Below are 14,013 nucleotides of genomic sequence, written 5' to 3'. Positions count from 1 at the left end.
CTCTGAACGAATACGAACACTTTGCGCAGGACAATCCTTCATCTATTTTGTGCCATTTTTGGACGTATAAAAAATTCCACATAACTTAGGTGACTGACTAGGAGCCGCTAACGCAGATTTTGGATCTTCTGATCATCCAAAATACCCTCTTGCTCCAAATCACTTTTCTTCACTTCTTTGAGAAACTTAGTCAATTTTTTCTTCACTCTCGGAGTCACAGGAACTAGCATTTGAACAGTTTTCTAAAACTTTCTCTAGTAGTTCTTGTAGCCGGTGTTCATTTTCTTCATAAGACATCTTGAGAAATATAAAATCGAAAAATAAATCAAAGAATACTATAAATAATTGTATATCTCATAAAGTTGCTGATAGCTTAAAAATGTAACACGGACTACGAGGTCGAGCGTGGCGCACCCTAACCACCTTTACAAACATGTATCTCCCTCTGACGCTGGCACAACAATAAACTCAACACTGCATCTTGCCCCCCTCTCCCTTACCTCCAGCTATTGTGACAGCAAGATTTGTGTGGCAACAATGACATTCAATAATCAGCACTTCAAAACACCTCGGGTATGACATACCCAACCTCACTCACACCAGGTTAACAAACATAGACAACATTCAGCCTGCATTCCAGCTCCATCCACTCGTGGCACAACATGTCTGCATTAATCGCAGACCCCTATGAAGGGCTTGGCAGAGTGTACATCCCACTGTAACAGTTGTAAGGGTTTCTTCCTGTTCCATTTACTGCATACTGTAATTATTCTAATCTCGTCCCCACTATGTGAGTGATACGTAGGGGGTTGTAGTATACCCCTGGAGTCATTTAAAGCTTGTTCTCAAAAATTAGTTTATAGACTTTCTTGAGGTAGTTCATGTCTTATCATCAAGATTCTGGAAGTTCAATTACTTCAGCATCTTTGTGACACTCTCTCATGGATCAAACAGATCTGTAACCATTTGTGATGCCCTCCTCTGTATATGTTGAATAGCCCGTTAGTCCTATTTGGTAGCAGACTCCTTTGCACAGTGATTGCACTTCTCCAGTATTCCACCAATAAACTGAAGTCTACCACTTGCTTTACCCACGATTGAGCCTGTGTGATCATTCCTCTTGATATCCCTACAAAGTGTTACATGCAGGTATCTGTATGAGTTAGCAAATGCCAACAGTGACTCACTGATATTATAGTCAGAGGTTACTAAGTTTTTTTTTCTCATTTTTTTTTCATTTTGTGAAGTGCACAGTTTTACATTCCTGAACATTTAAAAGTAAGTTGCCAATCTTTGCATCACTTCGAAATCTTATAAGTATCTGAATATTTATGCAGCTTCTTTCAGACAGTGCTTTATTATAGATAACTGCATCATCTGCAAAAAGTCTCAGGTTACTATTAAAATTGTTCACAAACTCATTAATGTGCTACATAAACAGCAAAGGTTTCAACACACTTCCCTGGGGTACACCCAAAATTACTTCTACATCTGACGATGACTCTCCATCCAAGGTAACATGCTGCATCCTCCATACCAAAAAGTCCCCAATACAGTCACAAATTTCTCTTCACACACCATATAATTTTACTTTTGACAATAAGCATAGATGTGGAACTGAGTCAAATGTTTTTCGAAAATTGAGAAATATGCCTCTACCTGATTGCCTTGATCCAAAGTTTTCACTATGTCATGTGAGTTGGTTTTCACATCATTGATATTTTCGGAATCCATGCTGGTTAGCATGGAGGATGTCATTCTGTTTGACATGCCTCGTTACGTTTGACTTCAGAATATGTTCCAAGATTCTGTAACAAATTGATGTCAAGGATACTGGATGGTAGTTTTGTGGACCACTTCTACTGCCCTTCTTTTAGCTGGGTGTTACCTGTGATTTTTTTCTAGCCACTGAGCACGATGGATATATTGAAAGAGGGGCTAACTCAGCCGCAAACACAAAATAGAATCTGTTTAGAGATTGCATCAGGCCCTGGAGCCTTGTCAAAGTAGCCAATTAATAAGGCCATGACTTCCTAAAATCATGCCCTGAAATGAGGTCCATTCTGTCCACCTAAAATAGTTTTTTTGTCGCTCTCCAGTATCTTTGTCAGACCCATCTCCCTACCCTATGGCTCCTACCCAAGACCGTCCCTGCTGCAAGACTTGCCTTATGCACCCTCCAACCACCACCTATATCAACCCTGCAACTGACAAAACATTTACTATCAAAGGGAGAGAGGCCTGTGAAATGACATGCCATATATCAGCTGTTACTTAAACACTGTTCGGCCTTTTATGTCGGCACAACTACCACCAAGTTATCAGTTAGGATGAATGGGCATCAGCAGAGGGTGTATATTGGCAACACACAATATGCTATTGCACTACAACATGACAGTCATGATCTTGGTGCCTGTGTCACCACGTGTGCAATCTGGATTCTTCCTCAAGACACCAGCTTCTGAGAACTCCACAGGTGGGAACTGGCGCTACAACATGTCCTTGGTTCTCACCACACAACTGACATTAATTTACACTAATTTTTTGGGTCACAGCATTTCTTCACAGTAACTATTCCTTTCTTCACTCCATTTTAGTTTTCTACATCTTTCATTTTCTGACCTATCTGTTTTTCACTGTCCCTTTCCCATCTCTATCACATAAAGTGTACTTGGCTTTCCACTCATGTGCACAATATTTTATCAGTTATCTCTGCCTTGTATATTACCCTTTCTTTCACCTTTAAGCCCTCAGGTTTTCAAATCTTGCCCGGTGCAGTCCCAACAATCAGTATCCCATTCTCGTCCTGTCCAGTAAGTCTCCTGTGACCCAGAGTTCTAGGTGACTTCTCCAAACTCAACCTCTTTTTCTTAAACCTCACCAGTCTTTCTCCTTCACTCCTCTTCCTTGCCCTTCAACCCTTCTGCCAGGAGGAGGAGCCCTGGCTCCGAAAGCTTGTATACATAATATCTTTTATATGCATGTTTTCCTGTCACTGCTTGGTGAGTAGAATTTTTATCTGTAAATTACTAAAAGAGTTTATATGGAAGAGTCAAATTCATTTAGTATCTCACAATAGTTAACACTTTTTTACAGCACCACACTACCAAGAAACAAAGCCCCTAAGATGTAGTTCATATACAGCTGCGGGGTGGGTTAGCCAGACCACAAGAACAGCAATATATGAAAGATTTATTAAAAGTACCATTCATTGAGAGAGTGATAGAGCCAATGCGACTGTGACATATCGCGCTTACCTATATAAGTTAGATTATATCATAATTGGCAGTTGCACTTGTATTTTAACATGTTATTGTGTTTCACTCTGGATATTCCATGGAAAATATGCATCATGTGGTAGTTAAGAATTATGGTGCTGGGTTGAGAGGTGTGCAATAACATTTAATCAGCATCTTCATAAGCTAGATGGAAACTGACAATTAAAAATGAAGAGGCTGACCTCCAGTAAGTAGTTACAAGATGATGATGATGATGATGATTAGTGTTTTAGGGCGCACAACAGCGAGGTTATCAGCGCCCGTTCCCAAAAGTTCAATTCAGAGCCGAATCGTGAGAGAATTGGTATTGTTCAAATTGCAAGAAAGTAGTTACAACATATTATACCAAATCATAGTGATGATCAAAGTACGGCCATTAAAAAAAAAAAAAAATACAGAACAGAATGCCTTCAACAGATATTTATCAAATTTCACACTAGCCAACTGTCAATACCATAATTGAAAGAAATGCCCAAAATATCTCCCACCATTGGTTGCATTTAAAACAATTACAACACACTAATTATGATTCCAAATCCAGATTGCTCCATCCCAAAAATCAATCCCAAACAGTAGTCACCAGAGGTTTAAAAAACACACAACAGTCCAAAAAGGACCATTCCAAAACAAGCAATAGCCAAAACATGAGCAATAAGCAAGGCTACAAATTATCTGAAATGCCCTTGGCAAAAACAACAAGCACTGGCATTCAATCAGCAAAGTTAACTAACATTGAGACTATGACTACTAGTCAGTAATGAATAAAAAACATATACTGATTTATTAACCCAGTCAATAGCACCTGCACAGGCATGCATCACAATCCAGATGACGATACAACTCACTTCATCCATCTTTTAACCCAGTTAACGAAGTGTCCATACCCAAATTACGCTGCTACAGAATAGTTTATAGGTTCCTAGGACCCCTCATTCTATGTAATGAATCTCTCCTTCACACAAGCCAAACTGAGGCAGTAAGCACCCAAAGTAATATTCTGGCGGCAAATTTAGTTGATGAATCCAATTTCTCATCTGGTTGAGGCACACTAACTCCCTACACGGCCAATGTGACAGCAGGTTATATTTCTTCATCGATGGCTCAATGGGGAGGGCCACCCTTGGACCACCGCAATGTGAAAGCCAGGTCTGCAATGCCTCAAGCAGTTGTGGCGAACATGTATATTTCTCCGGTGGCACAGGCAGGATACACCAGGGCTGTTTGACAAATGTTCACTGTGGTATGGTGACATGATGTAATTGAACCATCACTTCTCCCCGGCCAACTCTAAAGCCCAGGAAGGGAGAGACACCGGGACTCGCACATGCACACATTAGTAACATGGTTGTGGAATCGTGACACCATATTCCAGTATATACACAAAGTTGAAATTGATTCAATATTACATGTGGGAATCTCATTATATGCCAATAGAGTGGCCAGAGGTTGGTTTCATGGAGTGTTCAGTGATAAACACAGAGTCCTAATTGTCATTTATTAAGCATATGATTACAATCTATACATCTACACATCAAGGATTACTTGCCCCTCTAGTTTCCAACAAAAGGACCACATTTAGTGGTCATTTTACAAAGTTCAGACTCACAGGGAAGCATCACCCTCGTGAAACGGTGTAGTCTGGGAAACATGATCACTAAAAATCCACCTGGTTTGAATTTCTTTCAAACAGGGTGACCAGTGTCATGAAGTGGAGGACCTGGACTGGACCTCCAAACCTGGGCAAAAGTTTCCTCATTACATTGTATGAAGCCAAATCCCCTCCACCTGCTCCCCCCCCCCCCCCCCCACTCTGTCTTGCTACGTTAAAATTCCCTACCAAAATCTTGTCACCCAGTGTTAATGAGATTGGCCACCTCCCTGCATTATATTGGCACTCCAGTTTCAGATTGGTGAACTTCAGGATATTTTTTGTCTGTTTTCAGTTAGCACAAATCTGTGTAGCATCAGCTTTCTCCAGAAAAAGAGCGTTGAAAGACCCCAAGTTGGACAAGGGGGGTTTCGGTCTGAAAGTTAACATAAGGATGGTAGGAGTTTGCATGTGAACCTGATTCAGCCATATTGAAGGTACATCCCAACGACAAAAGGGAACTTTTGGGAGGGGGGGGGGGGGGTTTTCATATGATGGAGTACAATTAGGGCACCATGTAAATTGTGGTTTATGTGGTTTCCTTGTTCTGCAAATGACAGATATTAAAGTAATATGGTAATGTGTTATTGACAATAGCAGCTTCAAAGCAGAAATTGTGGAAGGATGCTGAGGTGAAGGAAGTGGCATTATTTGTAACTCATCATCTATAGTGTAGGGCCTTGCTTAGGAAGCATCCACCTTCCCAAGATGACTTCTGACGCCCGTAATCCCTGACAGGTGTTTAATACTTGCTTGCTAGTGCCATATGTCTTACACCCCGATATCAGGCTCTGATCCGCTTTTCCATAGCTTTCTATCTGAAGTGTTTCCTAATTTTCATTGTCATCTTAAAGACCCCCAAATGACTACCCGTGAATGCAGCTTTCCCGAGGGAGCACAGAATATTCCCCTTCATAAAATACTGCCCATCAGTTTCTCCTTTTCTTCATTCTCTTCAATTTGCCCAGCAACAGGTCAGTATCCTGCTGTTCCCCAATGTCTAAATAGTAAGACATCTGGAACTGGAAGACAGAATTACTCACTCCCCACATCGCTATACAGCCAGTAGATCATGGTCTAGCCAACACCCAGCTGAGGATCTGGTTATCTGTTTGTTCAAGAATGGATAATGTTCCAGTTAGATTTTGAACTTCTCAACTACAGACAAAATGTTCAGAGTGTCTAGCTCGTAAATAGAATATTTAGCTTCAATCAAAGAAAGGACATATGAAGCGTATGCAATCAGTCATGTCCCACTAGCATCATCTTCTTGAAGGACTGCCATCAGTGTGTTGGCCTGAACAATGAATTTCCTGTTAAAGTCAGCCACTGCTGACAGGGGGCCACTTACCAAGACTACTTATAGGACTTGGAATTCTGTTTGCTTAAAAGAGCCCAATTCAAATTTCCTCCCCTTTCTACACTGAAGTCAGTAAGGAGTGCCATGGTCTAAATAAGGCTGGAGATAGATTTCCAGAAAAAGTTGATCGTGGCATTAAATCGAGTTACTTCCCTCATATTCTTTGAAGGTGAGCGTGACTGGATGGCATCCGTGCAGCTCTGGTCTACTCTTGACAACCTGAGTGGAGACTTGGTGACTTAAGAAGGAAGTCTGGGGTTGTGCAAAGCTCACCTTTGATGGCTTTACAGTGAATCAGGCATTGTGGGTATTTGTCAAAATTTCCATTAAAAATTACATCACCAAACTTCAGATCTTAAAAAACTTTATCCCCATAGACAGCTGAAATGGGACTCAGTTGTACTCATAAAGATTCCAGTCTGTGGCAAAAGCCTCAACAAGATTTGATTCTTTGGCTAGTAGGGTCGAGGTTAGTGAAAATTTTCACTGTCTGAAACCAGCCGAAACACGTATACAGGGCAGGCAGTGGCATTGACTAAAGAACAACCGTTTTATCTAAAGCTCTATAATCCACAATGGGGTGCACTTGTCTGCCCCTCAGCTACTACAAAGAGGGTGGGAAAAATAGTGATTTAAATGGCCTAGTAACTCCTTCTTTCAGCATCTTGCCTGTAGTAGTCTTCAGCTGGTTAATGTGAGGTGGATACAGTCGATATGGTGATGCCATACAGTGATATTGTACGTAAGCTTTATTTTATATTGGTACCGAGCGAGGTGATACAGTGGTTAGCACACTAGACTTGCATTTGAGAGGACGACAGTTCAAACTCGCGTCTAGCCATCCAGATTTAGGTTTTTTGTGATTTCCCTACATTGCTCCTAGCAAATGCCGGGATGGGTCCTTTGAAAGACCAAGGCCGATTTCCTTCTCCGTGCTTGATACAATCCCCCCCCTAGAATATATTTGCAGTTTTTCACTAGTTTACTGTTTTATTTAATAAGAAATGCAGCATGTTTTCTCGGATTGTACAAGTGCATTCTTGTATTTAAAATTATTATTAAAAGCAGTTTTTTACTGGTTTACTGTTTTATTTAATAAAAAGTGCTGTATGTTGTCTCGAGTATGACCTGCCCCCCCCCCCCCCCCCCCAGTATAGATCCTGGGTATGCCCTTGGCTGGGCATGATGGAAAATAATGTGCAGTCAATAAAAGAGACTGTGAGGCCATGGCGCACCTCCTTCCGCCCAGTTAGAATTGATGAAGTCTGTTTAATGAGACTTCGAATGGGACACAGCCCCCTGACACTTGCTTCCCATCTCAGACGTGAAGAACCACCTGTTTGTGATGCATGTGTTAGGCTGATTATGGTTCGCCACATTTTAACCAACTGTATTTTATATAATGATGAGAGGATTGAAGCTGGTTTAGTGACAGACTGGCCCTCAATTCTAGGTGATAATGAACTGAATGAGGCATGTGTTTTAAGATTTTGTATTTTGTCTTCACTTCTACCTGAGCTCTTAGGTAAACAATTTTAGTATGTTAGAGAACGACTGGCTCATCTAATTACTATTTTTATGGTCCGCCAATCTTCTTTTCTGGACTTGCCTCTTAGTGGCTGTCCAGATCAGGTATCATTGTTTGTAATTGTCTGCCTTGACTCGTTTGCTCCATTGTACTGCTCAGACGAGTCATTTGCGTTCATGTAAAAAAAGAGTACAAGGGAGCGTATGTGGTCTTATGTTGTATTTTAGGCTATCCTCGTTTTGTGTGCTATAGCCCCATTTGCCTCACACAGCCAGCATACGGGCACTGATGACTGCGATGCTGAGCGCTCTCCAGATGCAGCAACAACAACCACCACCCTAAAATAGTGGGAGCCAACAAATCCTGAGCCACCTCGGCTTTAACCATCTACTTATAATTTTGAGTCTGAACCTTAATAGGAACATCTCCAACAGTTGCATTTCCCCAGAATTTGCTAACCTGCTGTACTCTATACCACCAGCAAGAGTAAGAAAGCTGCATACCGTACACCATGCAGGGCACCAATCTTCACTCATTAAGCCCAGAAAACATCCAGAATCCACAGTGCACTTAAAGATTCTTCTTTCACACGTGAATAGGACCCTCGAACTGGGCACCGCTGAGTCTGTTTACAAATGGGATTCAAGGCTAAACGCTCTTCACATCTTGTCATTTACTAGAATTGTTCTTGGGCTGTGGGCATACCTCCCAAGGTGACCCTTAACCTGACACTTATAACACTTGTCATTGAAAAAGCGTGCTGTATTATTTGACACCTCAGTCTCATTTGGCCACTAACCCACCAGGTTAGCCGAGCGCGCTAACGCGCTGCTTCCTGGACTCGGGTAGGCGTGCTGGCCCCGGATTGAATCCACCCGGCGGATTAACGATGAGGGTTGGTGTGCCGACCAGCCTGGGTGTGGTTTTTAGGCGGTTTTCCACATCACCCTAGGTGAATACCAGGCTGGTCCCCACATCCCGCCTCAGTTACACAGCTCGCAGACATCTGAACACTTTTGCACTATACCATGGATTACACTAGTCGCGGACAGTTGGGGTACACTAATTCCTTCCCGGGGGGTACTGGGTGGTGGCAGGAAACGCATCGGGCCACCCCTTCAACTAACATTGCCACATCCGATTAACCATGCCGACCCTGCGCATCCACGGGAAAAATGGCACAAGCAAAAGAAAGTAAGTCGCATTTGGCCACTAACTAACTCACCCTTCCAAGAGTGCCAGTAGGTGGTGTACAGCCTCCACCTCTGACATAAATTTTTCCAAGTAATGGAAGCTCCTAGGTTGCTCACTAAAAGTGACTCTAGACTGGTCGCTGGAATGCATTCTCTCCAAAATATTATGAATAATCTCACGCTCCTGATATTCTAATCACATACTCCAAACAGTGTCCTTCACTCTCGTTACGTATTTTTCCAATAGCTCATTGTGCAGATGTGTACCAAAGTAAATCTTTCCTCTCAATTGATTGCGTACCCAGGACAATAAATAGTCCCTACATGTTGACTGCCTAAATTCCAGAAGAGACAGCTTATTCTGTATCGCTTCCTTCAAAGATTGCACTGATCACCCACTAACCAAGGAACACACAAGTCAGTAAAACAGTTTGTCACTCACATTGAAGACTTCACAATCCTGCAAATTCAAAGGGCAGTAAATTGACTGTGCAGCCTCCTCAGAGCACATCACAGACACTATTTCCCCTTCCTACAGCAATACTGCTACAGGCTTAGGCAGTTTGGCAAAATGCACATCAAAACCAGCACAAAATTCATGGCTAGTTCGCCCACTGTGCACTACTTCCTTAGACAAAGCTACTTTGTCCCCCATGAAATCGGTGGTGCAACTAACCTAACTCTGCGTCTTACATTGTACTCCTGTATTATTACACATATGATGAAAACATGGCCATTTAAAAAAAATACAGAACAGCATGACTTCAATATGTCAGATTTTGCACTACCCAACTGACAATACCACAATTGAAAGAAATACTCTAAATATCGCTCACTGTTGGCAGCATTTAAATAAATTACAATACACTAATTATGATTTGAAATCCAGATTGCTCTTTCCCAAAATCAACACCAAACATTAATCACCAGATGTTTAAAAAGTACGCTACTATCTAAATGGGACCATCACAAAACAATCAACAGCCAAAACATGAACAGTAAGAAAGGCTATAAATTACCACAAATGCCCTTGGAAAAAAACAAGAAGCACTGGCATTCAGTCAATAATGTTAACTAAAATTGAGACTATGATTATTAGCCAGTAATTAATAAAAAATATGTACAGATTAAGGTAAACACAAATACACTTAATCCAATCAATAGCACCTGCACAGGCATGCATCACAGTTCAGATAATAACACAAGTCACTTCATCCCCCTTTTAACTCAGTTTACACAATGTTCACACCCAAATTCTACTGCATCACAATAGTTTAGGTTCCTAGGGCCCTGGAATAGACGTGTTCATCCTGTATAATGAATCTTCCCTTCATACATGTCAAACTGAGCCAATAATGACCCAATCTAATGTGCTGGTGGCAAATCCAATTGATGAATCCAATTTCTCATCTGGTTGAGGCACGTGGCACATTAAACCCATCCACCACCTGTATGATGGCAGATCATGTTTTCTTCCTGATTGCCGGAGAGGAAAGGCCATGTTCAGACCGCCGCATCACCAATGTCAAGCCTGCGATGCCCTCCACAATTGTGGCGAGAGTGTGTATTTCTCTGGCAGTGCACACTGGAAGTGCCAGAGCCGTCAGGCTGGTGTTCAAAATGGCACAGTGACATGGCAGAATTGAACTGTCAAACTCACAAAACGCTTTTAAGTCTGTGAGTCACATTGCACCAACGACCATTCTTGTATGGTACTTGTATGGTACACATGCTAATCCTTGCTTAATTTAGGAATATGTGAACAGCACATCACTCTCACAACATTATGTATATTTATTGACAAACTAAGATTAAATGAACTTGAGTTGAGAGTAAGTTGCTGATATCTCTCACCCAATGACCAACAAAATTTTCTGGTTTTTCATGGCTTCTGTGCTCAAGCAGTTGTATGCTACTAGTCACTATGTGTGAGCAGTCAATAGCTTCCCCCCACCTCCCGCCCTTCTACCCCTTAAACCCCAACAATAGTTTCCTGGAGTGAGGGAACACTGAAGCTGGAAATCCTAGACTAATGTCGGTACAAGAAGATAGACGGTCGTGTGGTGTGCATTAGCAAAAGGCAGTGTACCATGTGACACAAGAGCCAGTAACACTGGTCTGCCATGCCTGTCTACAGTGTGCACTTCAGGGTGCACACTGAAAAAATTTGTGTTGATTTTCTTGTTAACACTTGTATAGTAATAGCTATATTGGATGTTCAGTACAGTTCTGTAGAGTTGAGGGTGTCTTGTTGTGGATGTACACTATGTGATCAAAAGTATCCAGACACCTGGCTGAAAATGACTTAAAAGTTCATGGCACCCTCCATCGGTAATGTTGGAATTCAATATAGTGTTGGCCCACCCTTAGCCTGCATGACAGCTTCCATGCTTGTGGGCATACATTCAATCAGGTGCTGGACGGTTTCTTGGGGAATGGCAGCCCATTCTTCACAGCGTGCTGCACTGAGGAGAGGTATTGATGCTAGTCAGTGAGGCCTGGCATGAAGTCGGCGTTCCAAAATATCCCAAAGGTGTTCTATAGGATTCAGGTCAGGGGTCTGTGCAGGCCAGTCCATTACAGGGATGTTATTGTCGTGTAACCACTCCGCCACAGGCTGTGCATTATGAACAGGTACTCGATCATGTTGAAAGATGCAATCACCGTCCCTGAATTGCTCTTCATCATTGGGAAGCAAGGAGGTGCTTAAAACATCAGTGTAGGCCTGTGCTGTGGTAGTGCCATGCAAAAAAACAAGGGGAGCAAGCCCTCTCCATGAAAAACATAACCAAACCATAATACCACCGCCTCTGAATTTTACTGTTGGCACTACACATGCTGGCAGATGACGTTCACCGGCCATTCGCATTACCCACACCCTGACATCGGATCACCACATTGTGTACTGTGATTCATAGCTCCGAACAATGTTTTTCCACTGTTCAATTGTCCAATGTTTACGCTCCTTACACCAAGTGAGGTGTCGTTTGTCATTTACCAGCGTGATGTGTGGCTTATGAGCGGCTGCTCGACCTTGAAATCAAAGTTTTCTCACCTCCTGCCTGTCATAGTACCTGCAGTGGATCCTGATGCAGTTTGGAATTACTGTGTGATGTTCTGGATAGATGTCTGCCTATTACACATTATGACCTTTTAAACTGTCTGTGGTCTCTGTCAGTCAACAGACGAGGTCGGCCTGTGTGCTTTTTTGCTGTACATGTCCCTTCACGTTTCTACTTCACTATCACATCGGAAACAGTGGACCTAGAGATGTTTAGGAGTCTGGAAATCTCGCGTAGAGACGTATGACACAAGTGACACCCAATCACGTGACCATGTTCTAAGTCTGTGAGTTCTGTGGAGCACCCCATTCTGCTCTCTCATGATATCTAATGACTACTGAGGTCGCTGATATGGAGTACCTGGCAGTAGGTGGCAGCACAATGTACCTAAAATGAAAAACGTAGTGTAGGTGGACACGATATGTCATGGGCACCTCAAAGTCAGTTGAAACCTGTGTTTATTCCCCAATAGTTTATTACATTCAACTTGTGCCCTCATCAGGTGTTCCCAGGTGGTGGGTGGCAAACCTGATGTGTAGTCGCTAAAACGCCCGCAGGGGCTACATTAAGCACATCTCAAGAGCAGAATGATGTTGTGGAGCATGCTTTTAAAGACAACTTCTGTGCTATGTCAGATGCTGGTGCAGCAGTCTAGCCCAATTACGCTGCTAGTAGGGTGATTGTAGGAACTGCCCAACTGTGCTGAATGATGGAAGTATGCACATCTGGTTGCGAACACTAGCCTCGACATCTAGCTGGCAGCCTCTGATGTCAACAGACTCCCAGTGGCTGAGTGGGTGGAAGGGCCTCAGTTCAATCCTCAGCCCATTAGTGCTCCAACTGGGCCCCCAGACAGGTTGATCTCATCAGGATGATTTTTGCACAATATCATCCTCACAATGGAAGCCCACACAAAGCAGATGTCAACTCGGTGACTTGCCAATATGGTGTCTCCCTATCCAGGCGGGCATGTTGAGTAGTGGCACAGGTGTCATGCATGCCACTTGTTGTATCACTGCTGAATTGTCTCAGATTGCAGTAACTTTGTTGGTCATTGACTGTACTTGCTGCAGCTCCAAGATGGGCAGTGTGAAATGCTGGACCAGGAGGTTACAGCAAGTAGTAGGATTGTGGCAATGAGCTTTTGCTTTGGGTACACCATTAAACTCTTCCTCAGGTTACGAAGGTTAGGTGGACAGCGGAAAGACACTCTTGGTGGAGTGTCTTTCCGCCGTCCACCTAACCTTCGTAACCTGTTAGTTCATCCCTATGAAATCCCCAAACCACCTTCCCTACCCTCTGGCTCCTATCCTTGTAACCGCCCCCGGTGTAAAACCTAACCCATGCACCCTCCCACCACCACCTACTCCAGTTCTGTAACCCAGAAGGTGTACACGATCAAAGACAGAGCCACATGTGAAAGCACCCATGTGATTTACCAACTGACCTGCCTACACTGTGATGCATTCTATGTGGGAATGACCAGCAACGAACTGTTCATTCGCATGAATGGACACAGGCAGACAGTGTTTGTTGGTAATGAGGATCACCCTGTGGCTAAACATGCCTTGGTGCACGGCCAGCACATCTTGGCACAGTGTTACACCGTCCGGGTTATCCGGATATTTCCCACCAACACCAACCTATCCGAACTCCGGAGATGGGAACTTGCTCTTCAATATATCCTCTCTTACCGTTACCCACCAGGCCTCAATCTCCGCTAATTTCAAGTTGCCACCACTCATACCTCACCTGTCATTCAACATCATCTTTGCCTCTGCACTTCTGCCTCGACTGACATCTCTGCCCAAACTCTTTGTCTTTAAATATGTCTGCTTGTGTCTGTATATGTGTGGATGGATATGTGTGTGTGTGCGCGAGTGTATACCTGTCCTTTTTTCCCCCTAAGGTAAGTCTTTCCGCTCCTGGGATTGGAATGACTCC

Source organism: Schistocerca piceifrons, chromosome 6 (genome assembly GCF_021461385.2).
Source record: "Schistocerca piceifrons isolate TAMUIC-IGC-003096 chromosome 6, iqSchPice1.1, whole genome shotgun sequence".
Taxonomy (NCBI): Eukaryota; Metazoa; Arthropoda; class Insecta; order Orthoptera; family Acrididae; genus Schistocerca; species Schistocerca piceifrons.
Note: the sequence above shows the minus strand (reverse complement) of the source record.